Raw genomic sequence first — 19,083 nt, forward strand, 5'->3', positions numbered from 1 at the left:
GTGGACTGCTGGTGGTTCACTATGCCCTCAAGATAGAAAGCTAAGTCCCTCTTGCAATCCAAACCATGCAGAGCCCGTTCGCCCTGGTGTGAACGAGGCCTCAGAAAGAAGATGGGAAAAATGATTGACTGATTGAGATGAAAATCAGTCACCACTTTAGGCAGGAACTTGGGGTGAGTACACAGGACCACCCTATCATGAAAGAACTGTGTGTAGGGTGGATATGTCACCAACACCTGAAACTCACTAACCCTGCAAGCAGAGGTGACCGCAACCAGAAAAAGAACTTTCCAGGTCAGGTACCTCAGATAGCAGGAGCGCAGAGGTTCCAAAGGCTCACGCATGAGCCAAGCCAATACAACGTTGAGGTCCCATGACACAATAGGAGGCCGCAAGGGAGGCGTCAGCTGAAGCAAATCCCACATAAACTGCCACACTTGGGCTGCACAGAGACAGGCCTACAGCTAACCCCCTGGTGGTAAGCACTGATGGCACTCAGGTGCACCCTGACTGAGTTGGTCTTCAAGCCAGCCTCTGAAAGGTGCCACAAATAGTCTAGCAACTTTGGAGTGGAGCAGGCAAACTGATCCAAGCCATGACATGCATACCAGTCAGAAAACATCCACTTCAGTCGGTAAGACTTTCTGGTGGAAGGCTTCCTGGAAGCTGCCAATACCCAAGATACGTCATCAGAAGCCCAGGAGTTGCAGAACTATCCTCTCAACAGCCAGGCAATCAAGGCTAACGCCCTGAGGTTTGGATGAAGTAGCCTGCCCTGATCCTGTGTGATCAGGTCAGGGGAGGTCCCCAGACTGATCAGTTCTCAGACAGACAGGTCCTTCAGGAGCAGGAACCAGACCTGCCTTGTCCTGCTAGAGCTTCAAGAGTCTTAATTACCAGCAGAAGCAGAGGATACTCGTACAGAAGGCCCTTGCCCCAATGGCAAGGAAAGGCGTCCAAGGCTGGTGTTCCATCTGATCTGAACAGGGAGCAGAAGTGGCTCACTTTGCTATTGCAAGGGGAGGCAAAGAGATTCATTTCCGGGGTCCCCACAGGCAGAAGATGCGATCCACCACTACTGGATTCAAGGACCACTCGTGTGGCTGGAACACCCAACAGGCGGTCCGCCACCACATTCTCTGTCCCGGCTAAGTACATCGCTTGTGGGAGCATGCCTTGTGACAGAGCCCAGAACCAAATCTGCACCACCTCCTGACAGAGAAGGAACGATCCAGTGCCTCCCTGTTTGTTTATTTTTATTTAAAAGTTCTTATATACCACCTCCGACGAAGTTCGGAGCAGTTTACAAAGAAAACATACATAAAATTCTTAAAAAAAGTAAAATAGAATAAACCAATAAAAACATAAAATAGAGATAAAATAAAAATACAAAAAACTAAAAACAATATTGGCTAAATAGCAATGGGCAGTGAGTTGACAGAGAAAATAAGGCGGCGAAAAAATCCAAAGGAAGCACGTTAGGGAGGTTAAGGGCTAGAAAGGTCAAATAAACAGATTTGAAAAGGTGTGTTTTGACTGCTTTTTTGAATTCTTTGGTATCAGTGATAAGCCGAATGTGACCAGGAAGAGCTGGAGCAGCTGAACAGGTTGAACTGCTCCTGCCATTCGAAAGGCGGAAAGCTCTGTCAAGAGTATCTCCTGATGAGGGGAACGGCCCAACGTGGACACGGGGGAGAATCTGCAGGGATGTCCCTGAAATTCAGCCGGTATCCTTGGAGAATGTTGGAGAGGACCCACTGGTCCGAGGTAATGTGGGGCCAGCGGTCTGCAAAGAGACACAGCCAAGGGCAAGACAATGAGGGTGTGGCGGTTTGGCTTATACTCCCCCACCGCTGGTAAACGGCAGATCACCCCAAGAGCAGCCTGGTGAAGGATATATAATATATTCATCTGTTGTAGTAATTTTGCTTGAGCTTGGGTGTATGGATTAATTTCAATAAACCTCAGCCATATTTAATCCATTCATTGCTTTTGTGCCTTGTTTATTTTAATGGGTGAGAGGTAGGAAACAAAGTCTAGCTTACCCATGTTAAGGTAGACCTGCCTTCAGCTAACTGAACTGAAAGAGGCCTACATCTCCAAATGAACGTCTGCTTATAGCATAGACAAACTTGATTGTGGGGGGGGGGGGGGGGGGGGGGTGTTCTAGCTCCATTTGGTTAACATACAGAAGCAGAATATGCCTATCCAGTGTGTGCACTTTAATACAGCAGAACCCAACCCTCACTTCCACTCTAGTTCTCTGTACTTATCCCAGGCTCTTTCGAGCACTGTTTGTCTCTCCAATGTTTGTTTGGGAAGCAATTCCAGAGCTCCATCACCCATTCTATGAAGACATTTCTTATGTTACTCGAAGTCTACCCATGGTGGTATAAATCCCAAAATACTACTGAAAATCTTTTAAGGGAATTTTATGCACGCTGTAAACTGTTTTAAAATATTCCTTTCCAAAAGGGTCAGGTGCATCAGAACAGCATCTGTTACTTCTCACTCTCTGAAGCACAAGTGATTTGAAATAATTCACTGTGATGGTAAGTAAAAAAATAAAAATGTAAGATTACTGAATATTCTCCAGATTCTGACAATGTCAAAATAACACTGACAACATAATGGAAAGCAGCATCTAAAAAACAAAAAAAAACCCCACACACACAAACCTAGTTAATGGTTTCTTTGGAATCTGCCTCAGGCAAAATACCTTATCACTATATTACAATGATAGCAAGGAAAAATATAATTGTAAAATATTTTCAGTGATAAACTTGGAGGTTAAGAGAAGGCATCATTATACAGAAGCTTGGGAACTATATGCTGACAGTTTATTGGACTTTAAGATAAGTACAGTTACAAAATCCTCCATACTTCTAAAACTGAAATTCTGGAAAGCTTATTCTTTCAGGTTATACTGCACACTGTGCTATTAGAACTACATTTTCTGGGGTGATAAATGTATTTTTTTAAAAAGGAAGATGACCCCTTCCTGCCAAAGAACAGCATAAGTTAGTCTTAGCAGAGACTGCAATCTGCCCAGAAGGGGTTCCAGTGTTGCCCAGATATGCCATCTGTGACAGAAGTGAAGAGAATGATGAAAGAAATTACAGACCCTTATAACATAGGTTTTTAAAGTGACATTTGCTGCAGGACCAGAAGTTTATACTTTGTCTCATTCCTATATGGGATACTTCAGCAGGCTGCTTCTGCACTTCTTACTTCTTCCAAGTTTGTTAGAAATTGCAAATAAGATTTCAATAGTTACAAGGTATTACTGGAGTAATTGCAATTAAAATGAGTCTTATTTTGCCAGCTCTGCTGGCTGATCTTATCAATGCTTCTTTAGAGTTGGGAACAGCTCTGAGTTCGTAAGACAGATGGATGCGATTCCTCTTTACCAATGTGGAAGTTAGGAACAAGCTGTGCGCTACAGGTCTGTAAGTAAATTGAGGATGGTGCAGTTTCTGGACTCCAAAGAATCAGAAAACCAGAGACAGCATGGTGCTACCAGAGATCAGATTTAATAAAAGCTATCAATTTCTTTGATTGGGTAACCAGAGCTGGATCAGGGAAGAGCACTAGGTGTAGTGTACTTTGAGTTCAATAAGAACTTTGACACAGTTACACATAGGGGACTTATAAATAAGTTAAGTGCCCATGGTAGGGGCCCTAAAGAGACTGACTGGGTTAGAAACTGGTTGAGTGGGAGGCAAATTATAGTGGTAAATGGAGCTCACTCTGAGATGAGTGTTTCTAGTGAGGTGCTGCAGGGATCAGTCCTTGACAATATTTTCATAGGTGACATTGTGGAAGAGCTATTGGGCAAAGTGTGCCTTTATGCAGATAATACTAAAATCATCAACAGGGCAGATAACCAGGAAGTCTTAGGAGGGATCTAGCAAAGGTTAAGGAATATTGAGTCTGGCAGCTAAGATTTAATGCTTCAAAAAAAAAAAAAAAATTCAGTCATGCATTTGGGCTGAAAAAATTTCAAGGGAGTAGCACAGCATAGGGAATGATATTCTATCATGAAACAAGAGTGGAGCCTGGGAGCAATCATATCTGATTACCTCAAGGTGGGTAAGGCAATGGCAAAAAAAAAACCCCACAAAACAGAAAAATGCTTGGGTGTATAGTGAGGAATGGTCAGCAGGAAAAAAAAAAGATAGGAGGTGATATGCTTCTGTATAAGTCGCTGATGAGACCTCCTTTATTTATTTATTTATTTATTTATTTATTTAAAGAATTTATATACCGGGGTTCCTGTATAGTATACATATCACCCCGGTTTACAAGGAACCAAAAACTATCGCTAAGGAACCGTAACTATCTGGAATATAGTGTATCATTTGATATCTTCAGAACAGGATAGAGGCTGTCCAGAGGGGGCTACTAAAATAGTCAGCAATATTCTAAGTAATGGATATGGGAAATAAACTTAAAGACCCTACAGTATAGGAGAGAGAGATTTAAGTATGTCTGCGGTATCATTGCACATGAGGTTGGTCTCTTTCAATGGGAAAGGAGACTCTGGAACAAAGGATCATGGGATGAGGGGATTGACTGAAGAATAACACAAGAAAGTTTTTATTTTATAGAAATGGGGGTGCATGGAATAGCCTCCCAGTGGTTGCACTAGAAACAAGAACAGCATCAGCATTCAATAATTTATTTAAGAACTTTTTTATACCGGCATTAGTGAGCACATCATGCCGGTTCACATTCAACAAAAGGGTGGAAAGTACATAAAACAGGGCTTGGGGTACGGATCAATAGGAAAGAAGAGGCCAGGGTGGAAATATAGAAAATAAGGGACAAGCCCAGGGGATCTCAGAGGGAATGGTAGGGATGAAAGCTAAACAGCTGTGTGGATAGGCAGACAAGATGAGACAGATGGTCTTTTTCTACCATCATGTTTCTATGTTGTACTTCCCTCTTTTATTCCCCTCACTGTGTGCAGTCATTCAGCAATTCCTGACTTCAGAAGCAAAACATACTATGAATGTCAACGTGAAATAAAAGTATCCTTGATTCTGTCATCTTTTTACAGCCAAGAACATGTTTACCTTCGCTCCATAAGACGCACCTAGGATTCAGAGTTGGAAAAAAAAAAAAAAAAGGTGTGCTAAAGCGGCTCTGTTCCCGGGCGTCTGTGCGTCTCAAGGAGCAAATTAGGGGTGTGCATAGAATTTTTGTAGTCCCTGTTTCGTTTTCGGGTCTGGGGAGGGCCGTTCCGGTCCACTCCCCAGATCAGAAAACTTTTATGTGTTCTCTTTTGTACAAAAAAATAAAAAAACAAAACCCCACCCTCAACCCTTCAAATGTAATTAACCACAACCCCCACCCTCCTGATCCTCCCCAAGACTTGCCAAAAGTCCCTGGTGGTCCAGCGGGGGTCCCGGGAGCGATCTCCTGCTCTTGGGCCGTCGGTTGCCAGTAATCAAAATGGCGCCGGTGGCCCTTTGCCCTTACTATGTGACAGGGGCTACCGGTGCCATTGGTCAGACCCTGTCACATGGTAGGAGCATCATTGCTCTTATCATGTGACAGAGGCCGACCAATGGCACCGGTAGCCCCTGTCACATAGTAAGGGCAAAGGGCCACCGGCGCCATTTTGATTACTGGCAACGGACGGCCCAAGAGCAGGAGATCGCTCCCGGGACCCCCGCTGGACCACCAGGGACTTTTGGCAAGTCTTGGGGGGGGGTGTAGATAGATATAGAGATATATATTTATTTATTTGTTTGTTTATTTTTTAATATTCGCTCCATAAGACGCACAGACATTTTCCCCCTCACTTTTGGGGAAAAAAAAGTGCGTCTTATGCAGCGAAAAATACGGTATTTCTGGTCTTGTTCACAAAGTCCTCAAACTGACTAGTATAATTTTATTGCGTTCAATTATTTAAAAAAACATTAAGTCAACTTCACGAAGCATGAAGCGAACACAATGAATTGTACACTAGAGGCACAGCCATTTAAACTTTTTCATTCCATTGAGGATCATCAATATGTGATATATTTTTCACCAACCCTTATCCCCTGATTTCTATTGAAAACAAAAAGCAGTAAAATTCACTACCTTTAACACACCTAATACTATAGTGCTTTACATATCCTTTTTTTGTTTTACAGTTCATGGCCAAACAAATGTACTCTGTCAGCATTATTCTGATCACTTAAATCTGTTTTCACATTTGTGGAAGTGTGTTACAAGGCTCTAAACAAGATGCCTTCAAGTCAAGTCCTTGCCTACTTCTAGGAAGTATCCACTATAGACCATATCCAACTTGCCTTTTATTGCAAAGGTCCTAAAAAAGCAGTGTTCTCAACTAGAAAACCACCTAGAAAACAATATTCTATATTCAAGCCAATTCAAGTTAAAAAAAAAAATGAACAGAAACCTTACTCATTTCTTTAATGGATCCTGTACTACAAGGGTTTGACAATGACATATCTTATATACTGGTACTAATTGATTTAACAGCAGCCTTCGACACTGTGGGCTACACCATGCTAGGAAATCAATTGAGAAAAATTGGAATAAACGGAAGTGTTCTCAATTGGTTCTCTTCCTTCCTAGCAGAAAGGACATGCCAAGTCAGACTAGACAATCACACATGACACCTTTCTCAATAGATACTGGTGTCCCCCAGGATTCAGCACACTCAGCAACACTATTCAACATCTACATGCTGCCCCTGTGTAGATTACTAACAGAACTAGGAATCAGCTTCTTAAAACACAGATGATATACAGTTCTATGTTCCATTTGCCAACTCATTTGAAAAAACTGCAGACACTATCAACATACATGAAGGCTATACTACAAGAACTCTCTCAACTGAAACTTAACTCTAAAACAAAAAAAAACTGAAATCATGTGGTTAAGGAGAAACTCCTCTGTAGTCAAACCGCTACCTCTAGATCTGGGTACTTTTAATATTACACCCTCAGATCAAGTACAGGACTTAGGAATACAGATCGATGAGAACTTGACAATGAAAAAGCACATAAGCAAATTAAATCAGGATACTCCAAGATGAGAATACTGCATTGGTTGAAACCTTTACTAACCTTACGAGACTTCCGCACTGTTTTACAAACACTAATACTTTCAAACAGATTACTGTAACTCCCTTCTACTAAGCCTACCTTCAGGACTATTAAAACATCTACAGTTGTTACAAAATACCTCAGCAAGACTTCTATTAGGGGTAAGTAAATTTGAACACATCACCCCCTCGCTGATTGCATTGCACTAGCTTTCAATACAATCAAGAATTCATTTTAAAGTATTGACAATTTTTAATATCAATGACACAAACTCCTACTTATCAGAAATGACACTTCAACCATACACACCACAGCAAACATTAAGATTGCAAAACAAAGGACTATTAACCGTGCCTACAATGCGGAGTACACATCCAACACAAATAAGAGACCAAATATTTTCAATAGGGTGTCCCAAGTTGTGGAATTCACTACCAGAGACATACGCCTGATAACAGAAAGTTTCAAACATGAACTAAAGACCTGGCTCTTAAAAAAATGCATACAATTTAACTTCAATTATCAATATGAAGATAACGTTATTATCAAAAATCAGAGACAATGTCAGTAGAATTAGCAAATGTAATGAGCGATAAAGTGTATTACGTCAATTTATTGACTAATCTGTGAAGATTATTGAAGTGGAACTTAGATCTTACAAAATACTGTCCTGACCTATAACTTATATCTAATAGAGATGTGAATCGGAACTGAAATCGGATCCGATTCTGGTTCCGATTCACATCTCTATAGATGTGAATCGGAACCAGAATCGGATCCGATTTCAGTTCCGATTCACATCTCTAATATCTAATGTGCTGATCTAGAACATGTATTTGTTGTTTTAGAGACCTAGAATATGAATATGTTTTGTAAACCGTTGTGATCTTTTGGAACGAAACCAAACCACCAAATCCCAAAACAAAAAGCTTTGTAGCTAGTTTAATGAGAGAACTTTTAGAAACCACAATGTAGTGTCAAGCTATTTAGCTATGCTAAGAACTACAAGGCCTGGGGCAAAAATTTAAGTACCAAGAAAGAAAGTTTTCTCTACATTCAATTCCAGGGCAGGATTCATATGACCTTTCACATATGTTCTGCTGGCATTAGCATATCAGAATGCAATAAACTTGGCCAGCTTATCAAGACAGAGGTGCATCTCTATCACAAGGTACAGAAAGCCAGACATAAAATCTCTGTTATGAATCGGGGGGGAGGAAGAATTAATAAAAAAAAAAAAAAGTAACCCTTTAGTTGGGTTTTTTAAAAATCTATTTTACATTTTCATAGAACTTAAAAATTTGACAAGTGCTACATAAATTCCAACAAATTCCAAGCTAATACCCCTCCCCACCACAGATACATCACAGTGCTGAGCAGAGAATCGCAGTACAACTAAGAGTACAACTAAGCAGGAACCCAAGCTGCTTCAAAAGGATAGCATTCATGAATGTCAATCGCCTGGGAACAGAAACTCCAAAACATTTCTCAGTGCTCACCATTAAGTCACATCCAGGAGCAAATCGTGAGCCTTGGCATTCAAGGACATAACATAGGCATGCCAAGTATCCAGAAATACTGCATATTTAGCCAGTGAGGTACGATGAGCGTTTGTGTGTTCAAAAACAGCCATCCTATGTAATTTCAGTTTCCAGTACATCAAGGATGGTCTCTCCTTCATTGTCCAATTCTCCAGGATAGATTTTCTTGCCAGGAAGAAAGCTTTCCACAAAAACAAACATTGTGGTTTTATGGTTAAAGAGATGGCATCCATACAGTTAAACAGAGATGTGAAGACTCAGGAATTGTAACGTGGAGCAGTTTACTCACAAAAGCCAGTATGAATTTCCAAAATGGCTGTATAACAGCACAGTCCCAGAAGTAATGAAATAGGGTTCCTGAAGCAAGTCCACATTTAATACAGAAGTCAGTAGCTATTAATTTAACCTTGAAAACCCAAGCAGCAGAAACAACTTATGGATAGAGGCTGAACTAGATTTTTTTGTAGAGATCACATTCAATGAAACGTCTAATCTGTAAATAAGCATAAAACATGGGATAAGCCAAATTCTAGCCTAAGGTCATCAAATGGCCAAATCAATCCTGTATCAACCTGAATGAAATAATGTAATGCCACCAGCCCTTTGCTAGCCCACACCTGAAATATCGAATTCTGTAAACCAGGGATAAAACATGGATGGCCCACAACAAATGGTGAAACTTTCCAAGAGACCCCAAGCCGAGCGCACAACAGGCGCCAGGCCTGCCTCCACTCCATAATTGGATTATTGTGATTGAAGGTCGGCAACCCGTGCCCTGGGACATGTAACAAGTTTCCCATATGAAAAGGGCTACATCAGGCTTGTAGTAAACCAAGTGGAGTAAGCAGATCTGACCCATATAGCCCTCTTTCACATACCATAATGTACAACCTTGCTAGTCTATTTGTAAATTAAGGCAGTCCATTCCTCCATCCCCTCATGCCAACTGTACTTTACTCAGCGCTAAATGGGCTAGTTTCTTTCCTCCAAGAAACTGATGGAGGACCCTCTCCAGTTCCCTTACATGATTTCACTTAAGCCAGACTGGCAGCATTTGTAACACGTATAACCAGCGTGGCAGTTCCATCATTTTTTTTTTTTAATCATGTTTATTAGAGAGAATTATAAGAACAGGAAAGTAACAGCGTTTTCATGATAAGATAACAAATACAGCAAAAACAACAACAACCCCAGTATAATTTAGGAGCCATCATATGGGTAATATGTACAATATCCACCTTTATGTCCCAGAGTGATACAGCGTCCCCCGGACCGCCATTAGGAACCTGAAATAACTTGATACATAATGCATTGCCTGAACGGTGTCCTATAACTCCCAAATGGACAGACTCGGGCTAGGTAGAATTGACTATCTAGTACCTAGAGAAAATCTCCAGGAATTCCGGTGTAAGCCTCTCCCCTTTATGTATGTCTCTTTCTTTTATATTTAATCCCATACCCCTTGCTGCCCTCCCCCCCCCCCCTCCATCCCCCCACCCCTGGAGATGGGCACACTACGTCTAAGTCCAGGGACTCAGGCAGAGATAGAAATGTCTTCAGCTGGCCCAAAGAGCACATGGTAAATGGCAACAATAAGCTGGCAGGGCAATTAAATAGAAGGAGGGATTAAGATTTTAGGCTCCTGCTTCCCATACTGGTGCCTCAATCTGCAGCATAGGTGAGGAAATAAAGTATCAACACGATTAGACCTGGATGTTTAAATCCTCCGAATTTTGGTGGACAAGTGCTCAGCAACTGGTGCCCATATTTTCATTACTACTCCCATACTTTTTTGTGATTGATGTTTGGCAGACAAAAAATCAAGTGTAAAGAGTCTAATGAGGTTTTGAAACCAAACTGCAGAGGATTGGGGTTCTGGTATTGTCCAGTTCAATAATATCACCTTCTTACCTATCAGACCCATCTTTGCAATTAAAAGCCTGTGATAAGGCCCTGATCTTATGTCCTGTAGAGACCCCCTTCCAAAAAGCCAAATATTTGGGTCCAATGTTAGCTGTCGTCTGGTTATGGTTTTGGCTTTAGTATGTACCGCTTTCCAGAAGGCCTGAATGTAGGCGCATTTCCAGAACATATGAGTATAATCTCCCGTCTCTGTTTCACACTTAAGGCATCTATCTGATTGTGTCTGGGATGCTTTAAATGCTCTGACAGGCATCCATTAAAATCGCCAGAGAAACTTTAGTTGAGTTTCACGTAAACCCATATTTTCAGACAGCTGAGGAATGTCTGAAAAACATTTTTGAAAAACTGAAAACGTAAGTTGAAAGTCCGACCATGCAACCCACTTCTGGTAGAGAATGGGTAAATCTGTGTCTTGAAGTGCTTGTATTCATTTTTTACGAAAACAAATGATCGATGGCCTCTTCTCATTTGCAGAAACAGCACCAACTACACTCCGCAAAAGCAGTGAGGATTGGGACTCAGTTAAGGTGATCCCTGATGTCTCAGCATAATGTCGTGTCTGTAGGTAACCATTGAAATGTTGGGTCGGTACCTGAAATTTCTCCTGGAATTCCTGAAAGCTCAAAAACAGGTGTGTGTCCGGGGAAAACATCTGATACAGGTATGTGAGACCTTTCGTTTCCCACTGAGCAAACACTTTGTGATCTAGTCCCGGTGCAAACAGTGGGTTGTGGGTTAGTGATAACAGCGACAATGCTTGCGTGGGGTGCTTCACTAACTGGCAGAGATACTTCCACACCTGCCTACAGGATGTTAGCAGTAAATGGGATCTGAAACGATGTGGCACTGTACTTGGCTTTCCTAATAGCAAGGCATTTAAGGAGTGTATCTGGTACCAACTCCTAAGGTGGGATGTGGGCAGGTAGAATGAGTATTCCCAAACCAAGTCTTGAATCCAGCGCAGCATGGCAGCTAGATTATATAGCTGTAAATTTGGGCATCCAATCCCCCCTTGGGCCAGGGTTCTTTTAAGCATCCGTAAAGACATCCGGGATCTCTTCCCTGACCAAAGAAAGAGGCTGAATAATTTGTCTAGGTTTCTATGATTCTGTCTGGAAAGCCACACAGGCGCCATCTGTAGGATGTACAACCATTTGGGAACCACTATCATCTGGATAAGCTGAACCTTTCCCTAGAGAGATATCGGAAGGCCCCTCCATTGTTTGAGTAAAGAGTCAGTTGCTTTCATGAGAGGTTGCACATTGGCCTCTTGCACATGAGTAATATCCACCGGGATTCTCACACCTAAATATTTCATTTCTTTCTCCACCCACTTTAGGGGAAAATCACCGGGCCATGTGCACCTACTCTTCCCGCCCACATCTAAAGCTTCGGACTTATCTTGGTTTCCTTTAAGTCCTGCAAAGGTGCCAAAGTGTTCTTGGATCCTTAGCAAGGGGGAGAGAGACCGTACTGGATCTGTGAGAAAGATAAGCACGTCATCCGCGAACGCTGCTACCTTAAGTCACTGGGTCTATGGAGAAACCCATTATGTCCGGAGTGTTGTTAATTTTCCTCAGTAATGGATTGATGGATAAAACATATAGCAAAGGTGAAAGTGAACACCCTTGTCTCACTCCCCTTTTGATAGCTACTGCTGCCGATCTTTCCCCATTAGTTAAAATGTGAGATGTAGGCGCATGATATAATAAGGATATATAATGGACTATATTTCTGTGAAGTCCAAAACGTCTTAAGGCAGAGAATAAATAAGGCCAAGAAACCCTATCAAACGCCTTTTCAGAATCAAATCCTATTGCTAGAGCCGGCGTTTGGTCCCTTTGACATATAGTCATGGCCGATATCAGCTTAATAATATGTGAACTTGCCGACCTCCCCTTAACAAATCCGACTTGGTGCTCAGAAATCAGAGTTGGAAGTATATCATTAAGTCTATTTGCTAAAACTTTAGCTAAAATTTTACAATCGCAATTAAGGAGAGAGATCGGCCGGTAAAATCTTGCCATTTTTCTTTGACAAAATTTTGAAATTCTTTGTCTGTGCTTAAAAAGCTTGGGAATCGCCATGAGTGTGAGGAATGCTATTCCACAAATGGGAAGAGTTCGACCCAAATAGGTGCATGATCAGAGATCACTTGGTGACCTATATTCGCCCTTTTAACAGTAAAAAAAAAAAAAAAAAAGAAACTTTTGAAACTAAAATGTAGTCTATACGGGATAGAGTAGCGTGTGCCTTTGATACATATGTATAGTCACACTCCTCTGGGTGTAAGGTTCTCTAGACATCTATCAGATCTAGTTTGTGGGATAAATAGTTCGGTCCTTTATCTCTCTGGGGTCACCCTCTTCTATCCCCTGGGTATTTGTCTATGGAAGGATCAGCTACCCAGTTAAAGTCCCCTACTACAAAAAGGTGTCCCTGAGTCTGCTGCACTAATAGATTGAAAAGTTGGCGATAAAATGAATGAGAGTAATCATTAGGAGTGTAAATATTGCATATAGATATTGCTTTGCCTTGTACTATCCCTTTAATAAAGACATATTGGCCCTCTGGGTCCGCCAAAGTGTGTGTGATGTTTATGTTCAGGTTCTTATGTATGAGAATAGCGGCAACTCTTCGCCTGCCCTGGGCTGCCGTGAAATAACATGAGCCCACCCAATCTCATCTTAGTTTCTCACTCTCCCTAGTGGATAGCTGTGTCTCTTGGAGGCAGGCTATGGATGCTCCTTGTTTTTTCAAGTGCGTTAAAATTTTTTTCCTTTTAATCGGTGAGTTCAGCCCATTAACATTCCAAGAATATATGTGTGTGGCCATTGGAACCTTACAGGGGCTTAAACAGATGTGCTTCCATATTCAACTGTGGAACGATAGGCCGTGGGGCCCCCATCCAGACCCCACCGCGCCCAGGTCGTCTCTTAACGGCATTTGGAGGTGTCCCATGAACATCCACAAGTTTTATTATCGCTATGTTACAATCTTGTTGTGTTAACTCCTCTCTTCTAGTCAACAGCTTCCTGCATCCTATGCCCTGTGAAGAGTCCATCTCCCTTTGTCCTTCCCCCCCTCCCATTTCTTACCCCCTACCCCCCTCTCCCTTGTAACCCTTCCCCATTGATCCAAGAGCCCCTGCTTCAGGGGGCAATACTGGGTCATGTGTTCTATGCAATAGGCGCCACGCCACCACTATGAAACAGTAACATGAAACAGATAAACATAACAAATATACCAACTAAGAAAGGGAACTTTGAACTGTCCACATTTTCCTCCTCCCATAAATTCTAAACCTCAAAAGATCGCAGTAATGTCCGAGGCATGCCTAGGCTGCCGAAAGCAAAGCCTAGCCAGATGTATGAGACCAGGTTGGTGAAAAAACAGAAGGGGCAGTTATGTCCTGGATGATCAGCAGACCAGCTCTCGAATGTAGTCTGTCAGCATTCTTGCTTTATTTCCACCGACTCATAGGACACGACTTATTATGTAGTTCTATAAAGCTTCCTGCCTCTACAGGCTCTCCTCGATCCATACAGTCCCAGTCGGTTCAATGGTGCTTTGTCTTGCCACCAATACATCCGAGCCTGTCACTGAAGGGATGGTATGGGGAGATAGAGATCCGTTGCATCTCTGTCATATATTTGTAACCCCTATCATCCTTTTCCACCTTAGGAATCTTCTGCTAATTTATTTGATAGTCAATGACTTAGCCAGTGGAGTTCCCATGTCGGTCTTATGAGGGAAAAAAAACAACTTGGAATGGACATTAAATTGCCCCAATCTTAGTGGTTCAACAGGTAATTCCAAGAGGGAAATCCCCTCAGAATTGAAGTATGAACTTCTGTGCGTCATTTATGTCCTTATCTACCGAAAGTCGCCTCGACATAAGCTTGTGCTGCTTTTGCAGTTTAAAAAACTTTAACCTGCCCCTCGTGCCAAATCCTTAGCTTGGCAGGGAATCCCAGAGCGAATTTATGTTTTGTAGGGTTTGGGTGGACCTTTGGACACTGTGGCAGCTGACCACGCCCACAGGGGGAAGTCCCGTGAAGGGCCACAGGTCAGGCTCAGCTCCGGACACACAAACAGAGATTATATTTATTTATTTATTTATTTATTTATTTAAAATTTTTATATACCGGCATTCATGATACAATCACATCATGCCGGTTTACATAGAACAGGGGTGTACAAAGAACAAATGAGTAACCTATTAGTGAGGAGGAAGCAGTTACAAATAACAAGGTACTAGAACTGGGAGTAGAGAAGAAAGGGAGAGGATAACATTAGATAAAGATATTTACATTAAATTAACATTTTTACAATGGGAGGTAGTTCAACAGGCTGCAAGGGATAAAGATATTTACATTAAATTAACATTTTTACAATGGGAGGTAGTTCAACAGGCTGCAAGGGTTAATCAGTGTCCGGGAATGCTTTTTTGAACAGCCAGGTCTTAAGTCTTTTCCTGAAGATTGGGAGGCTGGGTTCTTGTCTGAGGTCTGGTGGGATGGAGTTCCATAAAAGGGGGCCGGCTGTTGAGAAGGCCCGATCTCTTAGAGTGATGTGTTTAGTAGTTTTGGCTGGGGGTACTTGGAGGGATCCTCTGAGTGCGTCTCTGGTTGGTCTGGAGGAGTTATACTTTTATATAGTTATATCTTTTATTAGACAGTTTATGAAGCCGCCAGAGGTGGCGGTAATGAGTAGAAGATGGAGCCTGGCTGGGCTAGTATTCCTCAGGGCGCTGGAACAGCGGCTTCTCCGGTAGCAGTGCTGTAGGAAGAAGAACTGAGAAAATGAGTACACTGAGATATTCACAGAGTCCCCAGTATTGAGAAGCCCCGAGATAGGAAGAGCTGGCCCTCGAGGAGCGAGTACCAGATCCCTGGGCACAGAGACTCGTTGGAAAGTACTCACGCAGCAGTTCTCCGTGGAAGACTGCACTGGTGCTGGAACAGAGGCAGGCCCTTGAGGAGCGAGTACCTGGTTCCAGGGAAACAGCTCTGAGGAGTAGATGGTAGTAGTACTCACAGATGATGTCTGTAGTGAATTTTTCCAAGTAGAAGAGGAGATGGACACAGGCAGCGAGTCAGGGAACATGGGGCCTCGAGGAGCGAGTACCAGTTCCTGATAGCGACCTGAAAGAAGCAGAGAGGCCCCCGAGGAGCGGGTACCTCACTAACAGCAAAGACGCCAAATAGAAGTTGGAGGCAGAGTAGCTGGGTACGGAGAGCGAATCCCATCCATGGGAAATCCCTTGCTAACTCAAAGGCTAGCAATAAACAACAGGCTTAAATATCCGGGCAGCGTGACGTCATCACAGGGGGACGCCCCTGAGGTTCGCTCCATAGAGGAAATAAGAATGAGGGCCGCGCGGCATGTGCGCTCTAAGGTACCTGAGGAGCATGGAGGGAGGCAGTGCCCAAGCCGGTCCGGGGACGCCGGAGAGGACGGCGGGCAGACACCGCAGCAGCCAGACGTCCACAGTGAGCAGGAGGAGTCGCAGAAAAAGAAAGGTAGGCGGAGTGAAGCCGTCAGTCCGCAACGGTTGCAACATAATTTAATTTGCTTTTGAAAGAGACTGGAACAAATCAGCGAAAAAGATTTCTGGAGCGCCGCCACCTTGGCCGAGTAATCCTGCATGACCCGTATTTTGTGATTCTGGTAGCAAATCTCTGGATGCTTCCTAACTGCTTGGGTGATCCGAGCTTTGTGTGCAAAGTTCAGGATTTTAGCGATCATTATCCTGGGTTGGTCTTCTGCGTTTCATTTCTGCCTTATCCGGTGGGCCCTTTCTATAGTCAGGCTGTTTTTTTAAGTCCGGGAGCTGTAAGGTCTCAGATACATGAAGGTTTTAATGATCCAAAGACAACGACAAACCTTTTCTGTTGGAAAAAAATCAGCAGAACCAGGGGTCATGATTTGAAGCTCCAGGGAGGAAGACTCAGAACCAATTTCAGGAAGTATTTCTTTACAGAGAGGGTGGTGGATGCCTGGAATGCCCTTCTGGAGGAAGTGGTGAAGACCAGATCTGTGAAGGACTTCAAAGAGGCATGGGATAAACACTGTGGATCCATAAAGACTAGAGGACGTGAATGAAGAGTGGGTGGCTCGCGGGAATGACGGCTACTACCTGGAGATAATACCCTTATTCAATAAACATACACACGGTTAATGCGAGTCCAACATTGCTAGAAGCTTCAACGGCAAGAGGAAATGTGGAAAAAAGGATTTGCATTCACAAAAAAGCGGGGAGTAGCTTGCTTGTTACGGCAGTTACTACCCCAAACCAATTAAGCCTGATACTTCACTTTCAATGCATATCCAACATAGCTCTCTGCTTCAACGGCAGGGGAGAAAGTCTGATACTTCACTTTCAATACATATCCAGCATAACTCTTTGCTTCAACAGCAGGGGGAATGAAGAAAAGTGGATCTATATACAGACAACAACCAACAAGACTGAATTATTTAGTCTGGGTAAACAAGCATGGGTACAGCTTGCTTATTGCGGCGGTTACTACCCCTAACTAATTAAGCTAGATATTTCCCTTAGATGCAGTTCCAACACTGCTCTCTACATTAATGATGGGGGTGGAAGGGAAATAGAACCAAAAAGTTACTAAGAGCCAAGAGTAACAGATAAGTATGAGGGAAAAAAAAAAGTGCGAAACTTGCTGGGCAGACTGGATGGGCTGTTTGGTCATCTTCTGCCGTCATTTCTATGTTTCTAATATACCTTCCAGCTTTGCTTCCTCGATTAATTCTAGGAGCCCCAAGAATCACAGATTCGATCTCGTGCTCTATTTTCGAAGTCATCTAGCTTGGCTGCCTGCTCACTGAGACTCTTCTCCAGTGCTTGTAACTTTCCAGTATGTCTCTGAGTGTCGTCTTCTAGCACTGAGATCCGCTCCTCAGCCTGCTCCATATGCAGACCCAGCTCGGCCAAGGCTGTTTTCACGTCCTCCAGCTGGGTTCCAATGCCCAGTAATTTTTCCTCCAGTGCGGAGTGTATTATACCTTTTATCTCTTTAAGGAGCTGATCATTTCTGGCTTGCTCCGGGGGGGATGTCTTTGGTAGCGAGGGACCCGGTCACCATTTTGTCTTCCTGGACCCGACTCTTATCTTTTTCCTTTCTGCCTCCTCTTACCGGCTTTGTCGGTGATGTTTTATTCATAAAAATCATGATCGACATGAGCTGGCTATGGGAAAGTCGAGCCCAGGAGAAATCGCACAGATTTTAACAGGTAAATAAGGTAATTTGGCGGTGTGGCGTCCGGAGCTGTGCTGGAGACATCCTGCTCAGCCCATTCGCATCATGTGACCTCCGTTCCATCATTTTATTTATTTATGTATTTATTTATTAATTTATTTATCTATCGAATATAAACAAGTGAATCTGGCCCCCAAGGGAAATGGACAGCATCTGCCAATCAGCCAGTTTTTTTGTTTTAGACAGAGGGAGAATATTACAATCATAGATATGAAGACTATCCACCAGGATCTTAACCCCTAAATACTTCATCTCTTTGTCATCCCAGTGCAGAGGGAAAGGATCTGGCCATTGTGTCTTCAAAGTTCCAGTGACACCTAGGGCTTCTGATTTATCTAAATTAATTCGGAGGCCAGAAAATAAACCAAACTGTCTTTGGAAATCCATTATGACATGTAGCAAACGAGCTGGGTCTGTTTAAAAAAACAAAACAAAACAAAAAAACACACACTAATACGTCGCCCGCAAATGCTGCAATTAAAAAAAACAAAAAACTCCCCACCCACCTCGAAGCCCTGTACCTTCTGTGATTCCGCTATTTTCTTTAGTAGCAGGTTCAGGGAAAGAATATACAAGAGAAGGGAAAGTGGACAGCCTTGTCTAGTACCCCTTTTAAGCACAAATTCCTGTGACATAACCATTCGCCAAAATACTAGAACAAGGTTCCTGGTACAATAGGGAGATATTATGTACAATTTCCCCCTATAAACCATATCTGCGTAAGACCAAAAATAAGTACTGCCAGACCACCCGGTCGAATGCCTTTTCCGCATCAAATCCTACCACCAGTGCCTGTGTGGAAATAATTTATTCTGAGCCATGGCAGTCCATAATCTCAAGATGTGTTTACTGGCTGTTCTGCCCTTTACAAAACCTGCTTGATTGTGGGAATCAGGGAGAACAAAACTACATTTAATCGATTGGCTGTAATTTAACAAAAAGCTTTAGATCAAAATTCAAGAGGGAAATAGGTCTGTACAATGCTGCCAATAATGGATCTTCCCCCCCCCCCCCCCCCCTTGGAAGAACAGTGATTAAATGCTTTTTTAGCTTCCTTAGGAAAGGAACCTTGGATTGAGGCCTCTGAAAAGTAGTCCTTGAGGACATCTCCCAGATCACTGCTCATAATCTTGTAATAATCCACATTGAACCCATCAGGTCCCGGGGTCTTGTGAGAGGGACTAGACCTAATACCTTCCGAGATTTCCTGAAGAGAGAAGGACCTATTTAGCCAAGACAACTGCTGATCTGTTACCTTTAGGAGAGACA

General features: G+C 42.8%; 1 protein-coding gene and 1 long non-coding RNA gene across 2 annotated transcripts in view; one reads left to right on the forward strand and one right to left on the reverse strand.

Annotated features, from left to right (window-relative positions):
• The window catches only part of TANGO2 (transport and golgi organization 2 homolog), a 116,473-nt gene extending 111,031 nt beyond the window's left edge, over window positions 1-5,442 (reverse strand). Inside the window, exon 1 of the mRNA XM_029571282.1 lies at window positions 5,382-5,442. The gene's annotated coding sequence lies outside the window, so the exon portion shown is untranslated. The remainder of the gene's footprint in view (window positions 1-5,381) is intronic.
• Window positions 5,443-11,010: 5,568 nt separating this feature from the next.
• LOC115073361 lies at window positions 11,011-12,769 on the forward strand. The gene is made up of 2 exons (XR_003851996.1): window positions 11,011-11,192; window positions 11,871-12,769. It is a non-coding gene; the product is annotated as an uncharacterized LOC115073361 (long non-coding RNA).
• The last annotated feature ends 6,314 nt before the right edge of the window (window positions 12,770-19,083 follow it).

Source organism: Rhinatrema bivittatum, chromosome 11 (genome assembly GCF_901001135.1).
Source record: "Rhinatrema bivittatum chromosome 11, aRhiBiv1.1, whole genome shotgun sequence".
Lineage (NCBI taxonomy): Eukaryota > Metazoa > Chordata > Amphibia > Gymnophiona > Rhinatrematidae > Rhinatrema > Rhinatrema bivittatum.